Raw genomic sequence first — 24,000 nt, 5'->3', positions numbered from 1 at the left:
ACATTATCTTAATCGAAATATGAATAGATACCGGTAGGCCTATGGATAGATATAGGCCTATCAACTAATTTAAGTTTGTTTATATATAATCCTGCGATGAAGAAAATTCACGTAGAAAGCTAAGGTCATTGGCGTACAGATTTTTTAAAAACTATAAATAAAAACATCAAAGACATTAATTACTTGGACTTTCATTCAATGTATATCCCAAATTACGTGATCAATCACAGACTAAAGTTATTGAATAAGCTGACATTTTAATAAATGATTATAGGAATTACTACTAAGGTCTCAAAAGAAACCTCTAAAAAATAAAAAATAAAGCGAAGATGTCTTCGATTTTATCCCAGTAGATGTCTTCGACTCTTTTAAATTCTTGCCACTATAACATGCAGTATAAAATGTCTGTGCATATACAAAGAGATTTATTCTTTAATGGATATGATAGGAATAATTCAAGAGATTGTAACTTACGACGTTGAAGATGCGATTAAATATAAGCTTCAACTTACGCATTGTAGAGCATCGGATGTTCATCTCTTCCAGTGATATTTTATGGCAATTATTTAGTAACTAAGAAAAAAATAGAATAAACTGCGAGAGAACACGCAGTGTTAGATTCTCCAAAATAAATCATTATATATATATATATATATATATATATATATATATATATATATATGTGTGTGTGTGTGTGTGTGTGTGTGTGTGTATGTATATGAAGATTTTAAGAGGAATGGCATATTATTCTGTTACATATTTTATCTTACTTCAGTATATAAATTCTGATATTATTTTCCAATATATATATATATATATATATATATATATATATATATATATATATATATATATATATATATATATATATAAATGTGTGTATATAAATATATATAAATACATATATATATACATATATATATATATATATATATATATATATATATATATATATATATATATATGTACACATGAAGTGTGTGTGAGTGAGCGCACACGCGCGTGTGCGTGTTTCTGAATAATTGTATTATAAAACAATAAAAGCGTAGATTCCCCCTGACGAAATGGAATGCGTAAGTAATCACAAGAAAAAAATTACATAAAACGAGGAAAAACACTACAAAATATCTCATAAACAACAAGAGTACTTGACAGTGATTTGCAGTTAAGATAAACAATAAATTCCCTACCTCAACCATGGGTTTCATACTGACAATTTTCAAGGGAAATGGAAGCATGAACAAGAGATACTTATGATTTTTGCTACGGAAGGTCTACCTAGAGAGATTAGACCAAGGTCCGCTCTCTGTATCTTGGATTAGACCTAGGTCCGCTCTCTGTATCTTGGATTAGATCAAGGTCCGCCCTCTGTATCTTGGATTAGACCTAGGTCCGCTCTCTGTGTCTTGCATTAGACCAAGGTCCGCTCTCTGTATCTTGCATTAGACCGAGGTCCGCTCTCTTTATCTTGGATTAGACCAAGGTCTGCTCTCTGTATCTTGGATTAGACCGAGGTCCGCTCTCTGTATCTTGAATTAGATCTAGGTCTGCTCTCTGTATCTTGGATTAGACAGAGGTCCACTCTCTGTATCTTGGATTAGACCTAGGTCCGCTCTCAGTATCTTGAATTAGACCAAGGTCCACTCTCCGTATCTTGTATTAGACCAAGGTCTACTCTCTGTATCTTGGATTAGTCCAAGGTTTTCTCTCTGTATCTTGGATTAGACCAAGGTCCGCTCTCTGTATCTTGGATTAGACCAAGGTTCGCTCGACTTATCTTGTGTTAGACCAAGGTCCATTCTCTGTATCTTGTATTTGACCAAGATCTGCTCTCTGTATCTTGGATTAGAACTAGGTCTGCTAGACCAAGGTCCATTCTCTGTATCTTGTATTTGACCAAGGTCTGCTCTCTGTATCTTGGATTAGACCTACGTCTGCTCTCTGTATCTTGGATTAGACCGAGGTCCGCTCTCTGTATCTTGGATTAGACCTAGGTCCGCTCTCTGTATCTTGGATTAGACCGAGGTCCGCCCTCTGTATCTTGGAATAGACCTACGTCCGCTCTCTGTATCCTGAATTAAACCAAGGTCTTCTCTCTGTATCTTGGATTAGATCAAGGTCTGCTTTCTTTATCTTGGATTGGACCAAGGTCCGCTTTCTGTATCTTGGATTAGACCAAGGTCCGCTCTCTGTATCTTGAATTAAACCCAGGTCTGCTCTCTGTATCTTGGACTGGACTAGGTCTGCTCTCAGTATCTTGAAGTGGACCAAGGTCTGCTTTCTGTATCTTTGATTAGACCAAGGTCCGCTCTCTGTATTTGTATTCGACCAAGGTTTGCTCCCTGTATCTTTGATTAGACTAAGGTCTGCTCTCTGTATCTTGTATTAGACCAAGGTCAGCTCTCTGTACCTTGTATTCGACCAAGGTCCGCTCTCTGTATCTTGTATTCGACCAAGGTCTGCTCTCTGTATCTTTGATTGGACTAAGGTCTGCTCCTGTATCTTGTATTAGACCAAAGGTCCACTCTGTATCTTTGATTAGACTTAGGTCCGCTCTCTGTATCTTGTATTAGACCTTGTACTGTGGTATCAGACTCTATCACTTTCGAGACCTCTAGTGAGATAACAGCTTCGTTGAGAGACAATTGGTTGCGCTACCAGGAAATTACACAACGCTGTGAACTCGTTTTCTCAGTATGTGGTGCTTACCTAGCGTGGTTGAGAGGGAGAAATTATAGTCTCATTGGAGCAGGGGGAAGTGAGGGATTACCTCATCGAGATCTTAGCCTTATGAGAGACTGACAGATAACGTTGGAATGATATTGAAAAGAGATTCCTCATTATGAAAAAAAAAAATGAACTGTCAGGAGTAAAATTATTGAGCTTAAATGTCTTGTGGGACAGTAAGTACTGTATATTCTCTCGATATATTTAAGAATATACTTAGGTAATACCATGGGTATCATTTAATCTGGACACTAATTACTGAACATTCCGCAGAGAGAGAGAGAGAGAGAGAGAGAGAGGGGGGGGGGGTCGTGTCATGTCATTATTACCTGGTGAGAGTTGTTTTTAGTTATATCCAAGAGCAAAACCATTTCCTTCATTACAGTAGTAATTGTATTCGTATCACTACATAATCACGTTACGTTTCCTTTAGATCAGATTGCCTTAATGCCCCTGACATTTGCCACTCTACGCTGCATTTTCACTAAATATTTCCTCTTTGCAACGAATTCTTATTCATTGCGATGCGGAAATATGTGATAAATAATCAGAGACACGACTGGAAGAAGAGTCACAGTCCGGAGAGAGAGAGAGAGAGAGAGAGAGAGAGAGAGAGAGAGAGAGAGAGACCTCATTATTATTATTATCATTATCATTATTATTATCAAGCTACAACCCTAGTTGGAAGAGTAGTATGATATAAGCCCCGAGGATCCAACAGGGAAAATACCCCAGTGAGGAAAGGAAACAAGAAAAACTAAAATATCTTAAGAGCAGTAACGTTAATATATAATATATAAACTAAATACTAACAAATTAAGAGGAAGAGAAGTAATACATAATACTGTGCCTGAGTGTACCCTCAAGCGAGAGAATTCTAGCCCAAGAAACTGGAAGGCCATTGTAGAGAGGCTATAGCACTACCCAAGACTAGAGAACAAGGGTGCTTCTCCTAGAAGAGCTGCTTACCAAAGCTAGAGTCTCTTCTACCCTTACCAAGAGGAAAGTGGCCACTGAAAACTTACAGTGCTGTAGTTAACCCCTTGAAAGAAGATCCCCTCAGTTGTGAACTGATATGAGCCTATTACAGTTAATTAAATCGTTGACATTAAATCTGACTTCCAAATCTAATCTACGGAATTATCTTCCTAGAATATAAAAGAATCAGCCAATTTCTACAATGTTTTACCATAGGAACCAAGATGTATATATGTCACTAGCCATTTCAGAGATGTCATTCTGACTCGAGCTAGCAAGAAAGCTAACGCTTTCAATATTCTGATATATTATAACAAACTATCTTAACTGCAAATTGATAAAAGAAAATGACAAAACTGAGATAAAGTTAGCAAAAGTCATACGTTTTTTTTTCAAAATCTACTTTGAATGACCATGAATTGGCTTCATAACTAATTTTGAGTAGGGTTATGGGTATATAAATCATGAGGTACGTAACACGCTTTCATTTGATGCCTACTTTTTCATGTTATTACACTATATGTTTATGTATTACATTGTTAAAAGAAGATCATCTTATGTCATAAGGGATGTGCGTTGCTTATGCATGAAATGTTACCAATATTTTCATGTGAAACTACCTAGCCTATCCTGTAACTAGTGCGGGATTAAAAATATTCCTTAAAATAGTACAGAATAAAAACATTACTATTCAATATAATAGTACAGAATAAAAATATCTTTCTATAACTAAATAAAAAAGGTAGAAAGTAAGTAACGTTTAAGATGTAGACCTGTACTCACGAGAATGTGTTTACATCCAGCAGTCAAAACGAGTTTACGAGGGTTGTGAGGAACATGGAAAACAGTTTGGTGGTTTTGCTTTTGTAGTAGTTTTCCTGCATTATGCTTTGGCATATAATTGTATTTACTTTTGTAGTAGTTTTCCTGCATTATGCTTTGGCATATAATTGTATTTACTTTTGTAGTAGTTTTCCTGCATTATGCTTTGGCATATAATTGTATTTACTTTTGTAGTAGTTTTCCTGCATTATGCTTTGGCATATAATTGTATTTACTTTTGTAGTAGTTTTCCTGCATTATGCTTTGGCATATAATTGTATTTACTTTTGTAGTAGTTTTCCTGCATTATGCTTTGACATGCAATTGTATTTGCTTTTGTAATAGTTTTCCTGCATTATACTTTGGCATGCAATTGTATTTGCGTATTTGCTTTTGTAATAGTTTTCCTGCATTATACTTGGCATGTAATTGTATTTGCTCTTGTAGTTTTCCTGCATTATGCTTTGGCACGCAATTGTATTTGCTCTTGTAGTAGTTTTCCTGCATTATACTTTGGCATGCAATTGTATAAACCATTACTGAATCACCAGAAACGCACACATTACACATTTTACATAGGTAACACAAACAGAACAAGAACACAGGTAACACAAACGTTTTGGCCAAAAGATCGTCTTTATAAACAAACACTTCAGAATGGAAATCCAGTTGTTCACTGCTTTGCCAGACATTTTTCCTCCACTACGAAACCAACAAAACATTCCTGAATCACAAGAAGCTATTATCTCCATAAATTTTGGCGTCTAAATCCGAAATAATACGTAAAATATATCACTAATGAGTCCAGCAACAAATCAGCCGCCTAAAGCAACCACATTCAATCGAGACCAAAACAAAAAGCTAATCATGTGATTGGTTGACGCGGATTCAGATAGCCAATGGTAAGGAAACAGTGTTGTGACGTTTCAAGGCCACCAAAATTGTCTTGTGGAGACGTGAGCGCGGGGAATTTGAACAGAACTTTAGAAAGGCAGGATCATTGGCCTCACGGGGTATAAGGGCAATGAATACAGAAATAAACTTCTTATTCATCAAATGTCAGTTTTTTTTATCATAGCAAACGTTAATATGTTTATTTGAATGTTGTTAACCTGTCTTTGTGTGTCCCAGAATAGGATATAACTGTAAGAGCACTCGCCTCTCTCTCTCTCTCTCTCTCTCTCTCTCTCTCTCTCTCTCTCTCTCTCTCTCTCTCAAAGAGGTGACTCAAACCTACCATTTTGGAACCAATCAACAGGTATTTCTCCTTACGCAAGAGCCCGTGCGGCATATATATTCGATAAATACTGCGATAAAATAACGACCTCAAAGGAGCAGCAACACCTAGAGATCGCCAAGTCATTGTTACAGCTTCAGAATTCTCCTAACTTCTTGCGTATTCCGGCATTGTAACGACTGACTATTTATGCAAACGGTCTTAGTACTGACGCGTTTTTCCACTTATGTTTAATCATTCATCTCTCTCTCTCTCTCTCTCTCTCTCTCTCTCTCTCTCTCTCTCTCTCTCTCTCTCTCTCTCTCTCTCTTTATATATATATATATATATATATATATATATATATATACTGTATATATATATATATATATATATATATATATATATATATATATATATATACATACATACATATTGCTTCTTCTCTTATAGTATACTATCACAATAGACAAAATGTGGAGGATTTCACAGGTATCAGTTGATTGGGATGACAATTAAATCAAAAGAATTATGTATAAATAAAGATCTATGCATAAGAATACGATATATTCATATGTAGAAGAGACGAATATTGGAACAAACATTTGTAAATACATCGAGCTAAAATTTGAGAAGCTCAATGAGTAACTTTAATTACAAGATATTTATCAAATCTCAAAAAATGTCTGGCGGGGAAAGTCTATCTAAACAGGTAGTAAATTTCATTATGCAAATTTTGATAAATAAAATATAAACTATCAATTTTAATCTAATTTAATACGACGTTAAAAGGTATTATTTTGGCAAACAATTATATGATTCTATATTATTAATTCAAATTAACAAGGATTATCAAATCATTCTTATTATTATTATTATTATTATTATTATTATTATTATTATTATTATTATAATAATAATAATAATAATAATAATAATAATAATAATAATAATAATAATAATAATTGCTAAGCTACAAACCTAGTTGGAAAAGCAGAACGCTGTAAGCCCAGGGGCTCCGACAGGGAAAATAGCCCAGGGAGGAAAGGAAACAAGGAAAAACAAAGTATTTTAAAGACAGTATTCTATTTTAATAAAAAGGTAACCGAGAGGGAGGTGGAGATTACTGGTAATTCGATAAGGTGTTTCTCTGCTTAAGGTAACCGGATACCAGTAACCTAATACCGGGAAAAATAAACTCATTGCTTGGTGTAAAGAGGGGAAGAGACACTGAATTACCTCCTCGGTTGGGTACTTTCCGTTCCATTTCGCGTTCTGCTGTCCTTGGAGGAACAGAAGACCAGCGGAATGGAATAAGGGCAAAAGAGGATGAGGTTCTCTCTCTCTCTCTCTCTCTCTCTCTCTCTCTCTCTCTCTCTCTCTCTCTCTCATTGGGGTACATATCGTTCAATCAATCTATCCGTTAATCAGGCAAATTATTGTTTGATAAGAAGGCAGGAATATCGTAAACCTTTCTTTTCCTTTTATGTAATACCACTATCGTCAATACAACTATTATTATTATTATTATTATTATTATTATTATTATTATTATTATCATTATTATTATTGCCTCCATGAAAATTACCAGACATATCTTTTTTTTTTAAATACTATATTGGAGCTAAAAAGAATATAACTGATTCAGAATCCAGGTCTCTTTTTATGGAACATGTTGCAGAACATAGGAGATTGACTTTTATGTATACTGATGGCTCCAAATCTGAGGCTGGTGTTTGATTTGAAGGACTTAGTAATGGTTTTAATTGTAGAGGTGCACTTCCTCTAACAGCTTCCATATTTACTGCCGAACTGTATGGCATACTAACCGCTATTGAGACAATAGCGTTCGAGAAGGAGGGTAATTTTACCATTTTTAGGGATGCAAGGAGTGTCCTTCAAGGGGGGAGAGGGGAGAAGTTTGAACCCAAAGGATTGAGAGGATGAAAGTATTGAATAATGACAAAATAACAATAAGGGTAGCAACTAGATTCGAGGCAAAAATATGTCACCTCTGACGTAACTCGGGAGTCGTTGTAAAACTATAGAAAAACCAGAGGCGTAATTAGGGTTACTAGTGCCCAGGGAAAGCACGACAAATGGCACCCTTTGAGATGCAAAAAAAAAAAAAAAAAAAAAAAAAAAAAAAAAAAAAACTTATGGATTCTGGATCTGTACCACAATGATTCACTTGATAATATGAGGAACAAACTATCATTATTCACTGCCAGAAGATATATTGAATTTACTAATACAAATTAAAATTATATACAGTATTATCAGGAGGAATAAAAACTATGATAACCAGAACCGGTACTCGGTAGAGCGCATACCTTCGCCAATATCATGTTGCATAACAAGATGCAATATTACAAAACGTAATTCATACCGAAAATTCTAAGTCGAAATACACTATTCTCAACCCAATTTCATTGAATTACAGGCTACCGTAATTTTACCCTACTTTGTTATAAACTTTAACGGGTTGGTGACCGTAATATCACTCTTTTACGTCAATACATCCGTTTTCTAAACGGTAAATCCCTGGCTACATTTATTCCCGGATTTTTATAATTTTTTGCACAAATTTCTAACAACGTAGGTAATTGAATTATGCATATTTTGGCACTAGTTTCATGCAAATCGGATAAAAATTGACCACGGTATAACAAACAGACTTTTTTTTTTACCTTTTCGTGACCTTGCCCTTGATCTTTTACCCAATCACTCCGAAATCTAATCAATTTGTCCTTGGATCATGGGCAATCATCCCACCAAATTTCATGAGATTCGGTCAAACAGTGTTTGAGTTATCGAATCACAAACAAACAAACACAGAAGCAGCGGGTAACAAACATGCAAATATAAATGAATAAATATAAGCCTATCAAAACATAACCTTCGCAACGAAGTTGGCGAAGGTAATAGTAATAATGATGAGGATAATGATAATGTTAAAAATATAATGTCACCTCTTCAAAGGCAATGTACAATGTTCATTAACTCGAAGTATTGAAAAAACGGAGGTCACAGAAACGTAATGAAGCAAATCCACGATAAGCTCTAGTACAGTACAGTACAATACAGTACAGTGCAGTACAGTACAATAGAGTACAGTACAGTACAGTGCAGTACAGTGCAATACAGTACAGTACAGCGCAGTACAATACAATACAGTACAGTACAGTGCAGTACAATACAGTGCAATACAGTACAGTGCAATACAGTACAGTGCAGAGCAATACAGTACAGTACAGTACAGTACAGTGCAGTACAATACAGTACAGTACAGTGCAGTGCAATACAGTACAGTACAGTACAGTGCAGTACAATACAGTACAGTACAGTGCAATACAGTACAGTACAGTGCAGTGCAATACAGTACAGTACAGTACAGTATAATGCAGTACAGTACAGTGCAATACAGTACAGTACAGTGCAGTGCAATACAGTACAGTACAGTACAGTACAATACAGTACAGTACAGTGCAGTGCAATACAGTACAGTACAGTACAATGCAGTACAGTGCAATACAGTACAGTACAGTGCAGTGCAATACAGTACAGTACAGTGCAGTACAGTACAGTGCAGTACAGTACAGTGCAGTACAGTACAGTACAGTGCAGTACAGTACAGTACAGCACAGTACAGTGCAGTACAATACAGTACAGTGCAGTACAGTACAGTACAGTACAGTACAATGCAGTACAGTGCAATACAGTACAGTACAGTATAGTACAGTACAGTGCAGTACAATACAGTACAGTACAGTGCAATACAGTACAGTACAGTACAATGCAGTACAGTGCAATACAGTACAGTACAGTACAATGCAGTACAGTGCAATACAGTACAGTACAGTGCAGTGCAATACAGTACAGTACAGTACAGTACAGTGCAGTACAATACAGTACAGTACAGTGCAATACAGTACAGTACAGTGCAGTGCAATACAGTACAGTACAGTACAGTGCAGTACAATACAGTACAGTACAGTGCAATACAGTACAGTACAGTGCAGTGCAATACAGTACAGTACAGTACAATACAATACAATACAGTACAGTACAGTGCAGTGCAATACAGTACAGTACAGTACAGTACAGTGCAGTACAATACAGTACAGTACAGTGCAATACAGTACAGTACAGTGCAGTGCAATACAGTACAGTACAGTACAGTACAATACAGTACAGTACAGTACAATGCAGTACAGTGCAATACAGTACAGTACAGTGCAGTGCAATACAGTACAGTACAGTACAGTACAGTGCAGTGCAATACAGTACAGTACAGTACAGTGCAGTACAGTACAGTACAGTACTTATTTCCGCATCTTGCAAATTAATTCATTGGATAACGGAACTGAAAGCCTCAGCTGCTGAGGAAATTTCCTGAAGGCGATAGGAAAGATAAATAAAAAAAATGCTTATTGCAAAAGCAGTAAAAAATGATAACTAAACATTAAAATAAATTGATAAATTTACTAAGCTCCCGCACTCGGGCTAGATAATAAGATAATGAGATTATTAATTTAACATATTAGACGCCAGCACGCCCAGCATATGAGAGAGAGAGAGAGAGAGAGAGAGAGAGAGAGAGAGAGAGAGATGTGAAACATGCCTACCTCAGTAGACTGATGACACCCATCAGACAAGAGATCTCAGCCTCAACATAGACGCTCTCTGGCTACGCCAAGGTCCTTGGACTTAGGCCTACGCAAGGTCTATATAGACCTTAGGCCTACGCAAAACGGGGCACCAAGTTTCTCGATCCCTCACTAGATTAACTTAGGCGTTGCCAACTTGCCGATACAATCCAACTTTGTTTTCACTCCTTCAACAGATCACACCTCATTACAAGTTTTATGTTAATTACGTCTCTTATTTAATGTGATTTAAAACAGGTTTTGCAAAAACTGTAAATACAAAATTATTCAATTTTCCGTGCTAGATTGAAGCATACGAGTCATAAATTTCGCCAAAAGCTATCCTAGGAGGCCATGCTGAACTTTACGAGAGAGAGAGAGAGAGAGAGAGAGAGAGAGAGAGAGAGAGAGAGAGAGAGAGAGAGAGAGAGAGGAATTACTCCCTAACCTATAGCCACCCACCTCCCCTCGAGGAATTACTCCCTAACCTATAGCCACCCCCCCCCCCTCTCTCTCTCTCTCTCTCTCTCTCTCTCTCTCTCTCTCTCTCTCTATTCACACAGATTTCCCGGACCTGTCTTGCCCCCATCCGGAAATAAGGCCCGGGCAATTTTTCTGAGAGAGAGAGAGAGAGAGAGAGAGAGAGAGAGAGAGAGAGAGAGGTGTTATGGGTGAGGGAGTAATTCTGGCATATACCTGTATACCTCTCCCCTACCTGCTTGTCCCGAGCATCACCCCCTGCATACACTGATCTATCTTTCCCATGGATACCTTCTCAAAAATTCCCCATCACAACTTGGTGTATTTTCCTTTTAATAATCTTATAACCGAAAGAACTTACTTCTTACATTAAAGCTTTTCACGTGTTTCCAAGTGTCCAATAAACTAAACATCACCTGGTTCATTAAAACCTAATTATAAGAATTAAACCTCACGCAATTTTCTTTGATTGACGAACAATGTCTTTACTAAATTGACGTCTTGAAACCGTCATCTATGAAGATAGAAGTCGAAAGAAAAGTAACATTTCTGACGGTACTTTTGTACCTCATTGTAACATAACGTCCCCCCCCCACCCCCATCCCACTCACCCCACCCACCCCCCAAAAAAACCTCGTTACATAAAGCAAATGAATCGGAATTGGCCATCATTTCTCTATCATTTGGAATAAATGGGAATTTGCCACCATTTCTCTATCATTTGCAATGAATGGGAATTTGCCACCATTTCTCTATCATTTGGAATGAAGAGGAATTTGCCACCATTTCTCTATCATTTGGAATAAATGGGAATTTGCCACCATTTCTCTATCATTTGCAATGAATGGGAATTTGCCACCATTTCTCTATCATTTGCAATGAATGGGAATTTGCCACCATTTCTCTATCATTTGGAATGAATAGGAATTTGCCACCATTTCTCTATCATTTGCAATGAATGAAAATTGGCCGTATCTCTGTCATTTGGAATGAATGAAAATTGACCATCATTTGGAATGAATGGGAATTTGCCACCATTTCTCATCATTTGGAATGAATGGAAATCCTCCATTTCTTTATTATTTGGAATGATTGGGAATTGGCCACAATTTCCTTATCATTTATAATGAATGGGAATTTACCACCATTTTTCTATTATCTGAAATGTTTGGGAATTAGCCACAATTTATCCATCATTTTGGAATCAATGAGAGTTCACCACTATTCCATCAGTTATTTAGAATGTAAGAGAACTCATCTGCATTATTTAGAATGTAAGGGAACTCATCTGCATTATTTAATCAGTCATTTAGAATGTAAGAGAACTCATCTGCATTATTTAATCAGTCATTTAGAATGTAAGAGAACTCATCTGCATTATTTAATCAGTCATTTAGAATGTAAGGGAACTCATCTGCATTATTAAATCAGTCATTTAGAATGTAAGAGAACTCATCTGCATTATTTAATCAGTCATTTAGAATGTAAGAGAACTCATCTGCATTATTTAATCAGTCATTTAGAATGTAAGAGAACTCATCTGCATTATTTAATCAGTCATTTAGAATGTAAGAGAACTCATCTGCATTATTTAATCAGTCATTTAGAATGTAAGGGAACTCATCTGCATTATTTAATTAGTCATTTAGAATGTAAGGGAACTCATCTGCATTATTTCACTGTCGTCTCTTACTATTGTAACCTATACCACTAGCTTATTATCTCCCAGAACTTAAGAAAATTAAAGATAGAGCTTACAAAGGTTTATCTTGGAGGCACATTATTCCTTCAATTTTTTGACTGGGTAAAGCTATATACTGTTAAGAAACCGTAATTTTTAATTGGAAATTCTTTGTAAATATATATATTCTCAGCCGTATTTCAGTAAAATACAGGCGACCGTAATTTTTACCCGACTTTGTTATTATCTCTTACGGGTTGGTGATCGTGATATCGCTCCTTTACGTGAATATATCCATTTTTAAAACGGTAAATGCCCGGCAATATTTATTCCATGATTTTTACCGTTTTTTTTAATATAATTTTTTGAGTATACACAGGCATCCATAAACTCCTTGTTATCCTTTGTATTAAGGAAATAGAAAAACTGAATAAACACATAGTGTAAAACCTTCATTGCTAAAATTAATACCTTTAATTCTTTCAGATTTCACCAACTCCCTGGGAAGCCGCAGTAGTTTTCTCACGTCAAGGGCCCCCGTGATTGTTAAACTATGAACTGACGAGGATTAGTAATGGAATATGAATCCAAAGGTGATTTTTACCCAAACGAATATTTTATCAATGCCAAATCTAATGCTATTCATAGTATAGACCAAGAGAAACGTGGCTGATGAAAATACGGAGAGAGGTTGGATCTGAGAATTGAGTAGAGCTCAGAGAGATGGCACAGGAAGGAGACGTATGGCGTGAATTCATAGAGGTTCTATGTATCCCCATGGGTGCCACAGGATAAAGTAAGTAAGTAAGTATATTGCAGTAGCGGTCTATGTCATATAGGTTTAGTAATGTTTTCATGAATTTGATCACTTCAAGAAAAACACGATAGCAGATTTATTTTCTCAAGGGAAGATAGATTGGCATTTTTCAGATGTAGCATTTTCACTATGATTCAGGAAATAAAAAAGGGTTTGGTAAACATGGTGTTTACAATGAAACCTATAAAGAAGAGACTACAAATATCTATAAACAATTGAAAGTACTATATTGTTCAATGTAATTTCTGTAAGGTGAGCAGACCACAACCATAGGACCGTATAGAAATAATTGCAAGCTGAAAGAACGAGCTTGAACCTACATTAAAAAAATAGTATTTTCTTATTTAGACTTAATCAGGAAGAACGGATTTTGGAATGCTTTCCCAGATGTAAAAATAATGCATTTTAAAAGAACCTTTAAGTGCTTTTGCAATATCAAGAGCTGCCTAAAGCAACGTAAGATTATCACCACCGTTTCACAATGGTATGCTAAGCAAGTCATTTGATGCACGCCTCATAAGACAAGTTGGAAAAGCAAGATGCTATAAGCCCAAAGGCTCCGACAGGGAAAATAGTTCTCTGAGGAAAGGAAATAGATAAAATATTTTAAGAACAGTAACAACATTTAAATAAATATTTCATATACAAACTATAAAACCTTTGAAAACAAGAGAAAAAGAAATAAGAGAGAATAGTGTGTCCGAGTGTACCCTCAAGAAAGAGAACTTTAACCCAAGACAATGGAAGACCATAGTACAAAGGATATGGCACTAAGCAAGACTAGAGAGCAATGATTTGGTTTTGGAGTCTCCTTTTCATAGAAGAGCTGCAAAGACACAAACAAACAACAAAGGAAGGGTTTACAGAGGTTAGCGTGCGTATGAATAGGATGTACAATCAAATTCAATAGTCAGCCGACACTTGCTGGCCATTACTTTTCCAGTGTAGATAGTGCAAAAATCTGGTAGATCTAGAATAGGGCGATTAGGGTCACTAGCGTAAGAAAGTCTCGGCGAACTTTTGCATTTGATAGTACAGGAGATGAGTAAAAGTTCACTGATGGAAATAAAAACAATGAGAGGTATATCTGAAAAATGATTCTGTTATGACAGCTGGACGGTGATAATGATAACAAAAAAGGTAAGAAATTACAGAGAATTCTTTTCTGACATACAGTAGTGGTAACACCCCATAAACTTGAATATCTTAATTGATTTTAAGAGTTATATACCTAATACATGATTGGTAGCAATACAAACAGTGATGTTACCCTTTTAGAAGTGTTCTATACATTGTAAAGACTGTGCAGTAAGTGCAAGTGATGGTGTAGGGACTCAAGTTAGCCTTCTAGAAACGTAAACGTTGTAGGGTCCGTACTGTAAATGCAAGCGGTAATTAAGCCAGTGAATTTAGCCTTCTGGAAACGTTGTAAACGTAGTTTGCATTGCTACCTACAAATAGCATTCCAATGAACGAAGGAAGGCGTGCAATGCAATCCATTAATGTTTATTCCTGGAGAAATACAGATCTATAATCTATCAGAAGTAAAGAGAAATATATCGAAAATAACATGGGCCTTGAAAATACAGGATACAAAATCGTTTGGTCGAAAAGCTGCTAAATGGATAGACCTGATTAGCTGAATAATTTAATATTATAACCTGGTGTCCTAGATACTAATGTTAATGATACCGAACATTTTTCTAAAATTAATATGATAATGAACCTTCCACAGACGCTTTTCAGTTCAGTGGAATTACAACCTAAATGCCAAAAGCCATAAGGTCGATGGCTAACCTGACAGGTGTGCAGCTCAGTACTTAATTCTTACGGGAGAGAAAATCCAATTTATTTCATTTCAAAGTTCTATTGATGCTCAATATAATTAACAGCTACATTTCGGCATCTTTAAAACGAGAAATTTTTATATAACCGGATGTTATTTCTATCTAAAGAAGACAATTTTTGATATATCGACATATTTTTCTTCTCTTCGTCACATTATTATTATTATTATTATTATTATTATTATTATTATTATTATTATTATTTGCTAAGCTACAGCCCTATTTGGTAAAGCAGGATGCTATAAGCCCAAGGGCTCCAACAGGAAAAATCAAAGTTCTCGGTTATGGACAGTGGCTCTGTAGCATATTTCTTGAAAGAATGAAAGAAAGCAACTCTAGGCCTACTTCATTGTCATATTTTTCAGTTTGTTAACACTTTACTTGAGATTAAATAAACACATTGAGTATTATTACTCTGGCGATGACGTTGAATGCTGTAGGGCTAAAAACTGCCGTACGACATACCACATCCAGTTTAATACAGTTAACGCAAATAGTACAGAATATCATTACCAAGCCTCCTGGCTAGTAGTGGTAACGTTTTCGCCTAACATTCGCATGGCGGCAGATCGATCCCCGCTAGGAATTGGGAGTTTAAGCTGTTTACTGGGGAGGCCATGACGATTTTGTTATTACCAATGTTATTCTACTTGATTTTTTTTAGAACTTCGAAATAAATGAAATAATGTTTTCCTTTATGACGCCACCTGAAATGGAAACCTTCCATTTGTTTACTGTACGCTCCATCTTCAATCATAATAAACAAACGAACGCATTAAACACACATGATCAAAGTGATAGCTAATGATAGGCACCACAGTGGGTGTTGGGCTTGCCCGGCTGACGTTCTGGTGATCATTTATTCAGATGAAACAGGAACTGAAACCAGACACCTTTAAGTACAATTATTGGGTACTTTCGATCATAACGGTTCATTGACCCCGGGTTTTTTATCTTACGTTTATCGGTTTGTTCTATCTTTTAATTCATATAATCAATCTATTAGTAATCTTATAAATAATTATGAATTAACAAAATTACTCAACCTGTTCTAGTAGTCAATGTTTACGAAAAAGTTTCCATCTACTAAATCATGTATTTACTTATATATTCATTCTTTTAATTTTATTCCCCGCCGATGTCTGGCTAATAATTCAAAATGTTTAATCATCTTTAAAATCCTTAACAATTGATTAAAATCATTATTTTTCTTTCAATTTCGTGTTTATTAACAAGAACGAATAAATACCCTACACATAGTAGTAGTAGTAGTAGTAGTAGTAGTAGTAGTAGGGATTATTTTTTTTTCCAGTTACGAGTATATCAACAACGACAAAAAATAAAGACAATTATTAGTAGTAGTAGTAGTGGTAGTAGTAGTAGTAGTGATTGTTTTTATTCAAATACGGGCATATTAACGAAAACGATTACACTTAGTAGTAGCAGTAGTAAAATCAAAAGTAATGGTAGTGATAAAAAAGTTTCAGTAATGTTGTTTTGTATTATCTACATCTTTATCACTCGCGGAACTACCACAGCAGCCTCTGTAAGATTTCAACATTATGACTGAAAATTTAATCATAGTTCACCATTCCTCAAGAGCATTTCGAACCCTTTGGGGATGAGAGGGCCTATAATATATATAGTCGAGCTCCTTTACCCTGCCTCAAGAGAGAGAGAGAGAGAGAGAGAGAGAGAGAGAGAGAGAGAGAGAGGGGGGGGGGGAAATTCTCTCATAGAAGCGACACCAACATGCTGTGTGAGAGAGAGAGAGAGGGGGGGAATTCTCTCATAGAAGCGACACCAACATGCTGTGTGAGAGAGAGAGAGAGAGGGGGGAATTCTCTCATAGAAGCGACACCAACATGCTGTGAGAGAGAGAGAGAGAGAGAGAGAGAGAGAGAGAGAGAGAGAGAGAGAGCGAGAGGGGGAATTCTCTCATAGAAGCGATACCAACATGCTGTGAGAGAGAGAGAGAGAGAGAGAGAGAGAGAGAGAGAGAGAGAGAGAGAGAGAAGAATTCTCTCATAGAAGCGACACCAATATGCAGTGAGAGAGAGAGAGAGAGAGAGAGAGAGAGAGAAGAATTCTCTCATAGAAGCGACACCAATATGCAGTGAGAGAGAGAGAGAGAGAGAGAGAGAGAGAGAGAGAGAGAGAGAGAAGAATTCTCTCATAGAAGCGACACCAATATGCTGTGAGAGCGAGCGAGAGAGAGAGAGAGAGAAAGAGAGAGAGAAGAATTCTCTCATAGAAGCGACACCAATATGCTGTGAGAGAGAGAGAGAGAGAGAGAGAGAGAGAGAGAGAGAGAGAGAGAGAGTCTTCGGTCGTTCAAACCTGTTACAAATTCTTTTCTGCTGAACAGGATAACATAAGTCTCGTTTCTTAGTTTATATATGGACGATCTATTTCAACGTTGTTGCTGATCTAACTATATGTTATATTAATTTTATTTATTATTCCGTATAGTTTACTCGTTCTTTCTAGATTTCTTTTTTAGCACTAGGCTACTATTCTTGTTGGAACCTTTTGAACTTGAGCTACACAAAAAAAAAAAAAAAAAAAAAAAAAAAAAAAAACGCAATTTTAATCGGAAATTACCCGTATAAATATACTTTTTTCAGCCGCATTTCAGTAAAATACAAGAGACCGTAATTTTTACCTTCGTTTGTTATCATTTTCTACTTGTTGGCGACCGTAGTATCAGTCCTTTACCTCAATATATCTGTTTTCAAAACGATAAATGCCAGGCAGGATTTATTCCAGGATTTTTGCCGTTTCTTTACGACAAGTGTTTAATAATGTAAAGAATATTACAATCTTTCCCCGTTCGTTTTCGCCTAAGTTTGTCCAATCAAGCATTTGGAGAGCAAAGCCAAATTCCTTCATAAAATAGGGATTTTGATTCGGATATGGAACTGACGTCCTTACTCTAACTGGGGTTGTAACTTGGTAAGTAATAAAAATAATAATAACATATTCAATTTGAATCATCACCGTCGTGCAAACTTTTCTAAAAACTATCCGCATCGAGTTTATTCTCTTAGTTACCGAGTCTTGTGTTGCTATGGCCTTCTTCTCGTTGATTTTTTTTCAACAATCCTGTTACATGTTTCTTCCCCATTACTTTGATCACTATATGCCACGAGTTTTATTTTCTAGTGATAGAATCTTCCATTATAGATCATTGAAATCTATTGATACTAGCATGTCCTTCAAGTGGACCAATGTCAGGAGCACTCTACAAGAGACGGACACTTAGTAACAGCTGGGATGTAAAGGAAAAATTTTTGTTAAATTATCCTGAAAATTCTAACGTTCATATTTGATTACACCTAAGAACAAACACTACTTCTTTCCATCAATCTACGACTCTTGCCATTTTATCAAGACAAATTAATCATACGGACGCTCTTTTCCCTTTTTGCTTCAGTTTGACAAAGTAATAATAAGGATAAGGATAGGGAAGTGGGGAATATGGGGAAAGGAAGAGTACCCCTGGATACAATCCAGTTTATAGCCCGAAGGCAGGTACTCGGGATGGGAAAGAATAAGGAAAAGGGGAGAAAGAGAAGTTCAGGAGAAGAATAAAAGAGAGGGGGTAGACCCTCTTGCGATGTTAGGGATTTTTATCCAATTTGTTTCAGGCGTAATGATATCTATATTTGACAAAATATTTGAAAGTGTATGGTGTCCTTCATAATCACTGAAATCGTAGCGTTAAGCTTTTACATTTAAGAAATTGTCTTCATAAAAGAAAGATAATTAAACGGAAGAGATAAACAATAGATAAACATATGAAATGACCTTAAACAAAATAATTAATACTAGTAGGCAAAAATTAAGTGCAGTATATTCGTTCGCAAGTACATACCTTTGTCATTATTCATTTCTTAGAGTACATTTTGTCATGAAACAAAAACATGCACACGTTCGATTGGAAAATGCCAAAGATATTGATTGCTAGGACGCAAATTTTGCCTAGAACCGCCCCCAGATGGACTGTCAGAAGAGCTAACTAATATATATGCTAATTACCCAGTTATCTAATGGCGTTGAAAAATTAACTAGTAATGATCTTTTCGACTAGTATCCTTTCCAACCTTCAGCGTAGGATATTCTTAAGATTATTGGTCATAGGCGGAACTACATAGGCCTATAGATGCAATTGCTTACAATTATGTCATTGATCTTCTAATAAATCATCCCATATTTTGATGGAGGTTGTTGCAATTCATGTATAAATTTCTCGATAATTTAATATTCTAAAATAATACGCAAGAATTAACAAGTCTTTTTGCAATAAGGAACAATTTACGCCATCCTGAAAGAAAACTACGTTCAGATAATTCTTCAATGCAAGCGGTACGCAGAGGTGCAATTCTTTTAATCACAATTTGGTCATTGTAGATATGTAATACGTAACACACGATATAAAAGGATTTGATTATGATAAGTCTAAACATGAATAAGACATTAAGGAAAATTGACCTTACATCTCAGTAGCAAAGTTCATAGATACCCAAATTCATAGATGCCCAAGGTCATAGACACCAAAATTAATAGATACCCAAAGTTCATAGATACCTCAAATTCATAGATACCCAAAGTTCATAGATACCTCAAATTCATAGATACCCGCGTGTATATATACCAAAGTTCATAGATACCCAAATTCATAGATACCAATGTTCATAGGCACCCAGATTCATAGACACCCTATAGGTCATAGATACCCTATGTCATAGATACTCAAATTCATAGATACCCATGTTCACAGATACCCAAATTCATAGATACCCAAGCTCATAGACACCAAAATTCATAGATACCCAAAGTTCATAGATACCCCAAATTCATAGATACCCGCATGTACTGTATATATAACAAAGTCCATAGACACCCAAATTCATAGATACCAAATTTCAAAGACACCCAGATTCATAAATACCTTATAGGTCATAGATACCCTATGTCATAGGTACACAAATTCATAGATACCCAAGTTCACAGATACCCAAATTCTTAGATACCCAAGCTCACAGATATCGAAGTTCATACATACCCAAATTCATAGATACCAAAGTTCATAGACACCCAAATCCATAGATACCCAAAGTCCATAGACACCCAAATTCATAGATACCAAATTTCAAAGACACCCAGATTCATAGATACCCTATAGGTCATAGATACCCTATGTTATAGGTACACAAATTCATAGATACCCAAGTTCACAGATACCCAAATTCATAGATACCCAAGCTCACAGATATCGAAGTTCATACATACCCAAATTCATAGATACCAAAGTTCATATAGACACCCAAATCCATAGATACCCAAAGTTCATAGATACCCAAATTCATAGATACTAAAGTTCATAGACACCCAGATTCATAGATACCCTATAGGTCATAGATACCCTATAGGTTATAGATACCATAAGTCATAGATACTCAAATTCACAGATACCCAAATTCATATATACCCAAGCTCACAGATATCGAAGTTCATAGATACCCAAATTCATAAATACCAAAGTTCATAGACACCCAAATCCATAGATACCCAAAGTTCGTAGATACCCAAATTCATAGATACCAAAGTTCATAGACACCCAGATTCATAGATACCCTATAGGTCATAGATACCCTATAGGTCAAGATACCCTGTCATAGATACTCAAATTCACAGATACCCAAATTCATAGATACCCAAGCTCATAGATATCGAAGTTCATAGGTACCCAAATTCATAGATACACAAGTTCATAGACACCCAAATCCATAGATACCCAAAGTTCATAGATACTCCAAATTCATAGATACCCAAGTTCACAGATACTCAAATACATAGATACCTGCGTGTATATATACCCAAGTTCATAGATACCCAAATTCATAGATACCTGAGTTCATAAACGCACAAGTTGATAGATACCCAAGGTCATAGATACCAAAGTTCATAGACACCCAGATTCATAAATACCCTATAGGTCGTAGATACCCAAGTTCACAGATACCCAAATTCATAGATACCCCAGCTCATAGATATCGAAGTTCATAGATACCCAAATTCATAGATACCTGAGTTCATAGATACCCAAGTTTATAGATACCCAAGATCATAGATACCAAAGTTCATAGACACCCAGATTCATAGATGCCCTATATGTCATAGATACCCAAGTTCACAGATACCCAAATTCATAGATACCCTATGTCATAGATACCCAAATTCATAGATACCCTATGTCATAGATACCCAAATTCATAGATACCCAAGCTCACAGATATCGAAGTTCATAGATACCCAAGTTCACAGATAACCACATTCATAAATACCCAAGTTCACAGACACCCAAGTTCATAGACACCCAAATTCATAGATACCCAAGTTCAAAGAAAATGCGTTGAATGATCTAGTGTCGGTTAGGTTGAAACTCTAATTGGATTAGATCTTCTGCACCTGTTATCGTGCAACACCGATCCACTTGCCCAAGTTGTTATGATGCATTGACAGGTTTAAGTCTACAGGTAACTTCGTCGGAAAGCTCTTGCCACAGTATTCGTACAGTTAGATTCAAGTTCCCCGTTGGTTTCAGAGACTAAGATAAGAAATTATGTTATTATAGTATTCGCTAAATTAGGTCCAATTTCTCTATTGGTTAGAGAGAAAAACTTCTAATTTTGTTTCATTATTTTCCATGTTAGCTAATTCTGTCTTCCATATATAGTTAAAGATTTGTATTAAGAACACAGTAAATGCCTGGCAACATTTATTCCAGGATTTTTACCGTTTTCAAATCGGATATATTTACGTAAAGGAGTGATATTACGGTCACCAACCCGTAGAAGATATTAACAAAGTAGGGTAAAATTACAGACGCCTGTATTTTACTGAAATACGGCTGAGAACAGTGTATTTTTACAAAGTATTTCCGATTAAAATTACAGTTTTTAACAGTGTATCATTCATAACTTCCTAATGCGTCTGACTATTAAGAAAAAAACTATTTGTTAGCAATTTATAAATTGTAGCGTTCGCAGCTCATTTGAGTTTTGATGTGCACCGCACGTGTTTCATACACGCTCATACACTAATGCTATTGCCTTTTTCTATTTCTCGCTCTCCCCCGCACTGATGATGTAAAAACCTGTTTAAGCTTGCCATCGCATGTTTCATATTGTTTGAATTTTGTGTCATTTTACTCTCAACTGCTTTTATATAAGCTCGTTATCTGTTGAATAAACCTTACTTGCATTCACCTCGCCTCTCTGTTGGCACCTAACACCAACGCTGCCACAGATGCAAAGCTAAACCGCCTGGTATAATCAGCTACATAGCTGTATGAATATCTAACAGTGGAGTTCATTACAATGTCTTTTGAAAATTTTATGTCAATGCAACCTTTATCTCGCGTGAATCAAGTGATCGCCGAAAACGAAACATCACAGGGGTAGTCTCTTTTGTTCATACTTGTTGCTATAGGCTCAGAATGCGTCATATACCACCAACGTAGATTGTCATAAAAAGGACTTTGATATCGCCAGTCAAGTTCGGAAAAAAGTCACGGAGAAACCCATTTGATATAAGCATTAAGTACTACACTGTTAAAAATTTGCATTAAAAACTGTAAATGTCTGGCAACATTTATTCCAGTTTGTTTTACCGCTTTACAAACGGATATATTGATGTAAAGGAGTGATATTACGGTCACCAACCTGTAAAAGATAATAACAAAGGAAGGTGAAATTACGGTCGCCCGTATTTTACTGATATACGGTTGAGAACAGTATATTTTTACCGAGAATTCCCGATTAAATTACGTTTTTTTCTAACAGTGTACAATACCACATTTTCTCAGGGAGAACCCTATTTATTCCCCAACACAAAGGAGTACAGACAAATGTCTGAATCTAAAATAATTTTGAAGTAGATGACTACTGATAGATTCCCCTCCATCTGATCTGAGCGTCATTTAAAACTTTGAGATACGCATTCTCTCAACTCATCTAAAACATATCTTCTTAGTATCCTTCCGTAAGTACAGTATATCCTTAGCTCCGAAATCACACATTTCCTTCAGTCTACAAAGGAAGTTGCATCCACAATAGAAGCTGTTTCCAAGACTTTGGCGTATGATAAGAATCAGACGATTTAGTCAAGTATATATATATATATATGAAATATTGATTTTAATGTTGTTACTGTTCTTAAAGTATTTTATTTTAATTGTTAATTACTTCTCTTGTAGTTTCCTCATTTCCTTTCCTCACTGGGCTATTTTCCCTGTTGGAGCCCTCGGGCTTATAGCATCCAGCTTTTCCAACTAGGAGTTTAGCTTAGAAAATAATAATAATAAAAATAATAATAATAATAATAATAATAATAATATTTTATTGGCGAATATTATTCCATTGCATAAACTATAGATAACCATTTAGTTAACAAGCGAATTGGTAAGCGAATAGTTCATAGTTCATTGAATCATACTAAATGGTTAAGCGAAACTAACCTGGTGATTTTTCAAATGATCATTTAATATTATCTCTTCAAAATCAACAAGTTGTTTACTTTCCACCTTAGCGAAGAAAATGATCTTTCATTTCTATATACTAGCTAGAAATTTTAGTTCATTTTACATGTGTTAATACGATTTACAATTAAAGTGAAATTTATTTAGACACACCATTATCACCAATTGGCATTGCTTTTACATTGCAATAACACTAAAGAACTTGTCGGTATTACCCAAAACTTAAGGGTGTTAATTC

The 24,000-nt window shown here is 35.8% G+C and overlaps 2 long non-coding RNA genes across 5 annotated transcripts in view; one reads left to right on the top strand and one right to left on the bottom strand.

Moving 5' to 3' along the window:
- LOC137640566 (uncharacterized) overlaps window positions 1–24,000 on the top strand; it is a 49,146-nt gene that overhangs the window by 16,197 nt on the left and 8,949 nt on the right. Inside the window, exon 2 of one of the 4 annotated variants that reach the window (XR_011044400.1) lies at window positions 13,040–13,146. This is a non-coding gene — a long non-coding RNA (uncharacterized lncRNA). Of the gene's footprint in view, window positions 1–13,039; window positions 13,358–24,000 lie in introns of all 4 variants that reach the window. The other 3 variants (XR_011044401.1, XR_011044402.1, XR_011044403.1) reach the window with 3 other exon arrangements.
- The window catches only part of LOC137640567 (uncharacterized), a 226,513-nt gene that overhangs the window by 195,662 nt on the left and 6,851 nt on the right, over window positions 1–24,000 (bottom strand). The window lies entirely within an intron of this gene.

The sequence above is a fragment of the Palaemon carinicauda genome, chromosome 5 (assembly GCF_036898095.1).
Source record: "Palaemon carinicauda isolate YSFRI2023 chromosome 5, ASM3689809v2, whole genome shotgun sequence".
Taxonomy (NCBI): Eukaryota; Metazoa; Arthropoda; class Malacostraca; order Decapoda; family Palaemonidae; genus Palaemon; species Palaemon carinicauda.
Note: the sequence above shows the minus strand (reverse complement) of the source record. Positions and strands in the feature narration are given on the sequence as shown.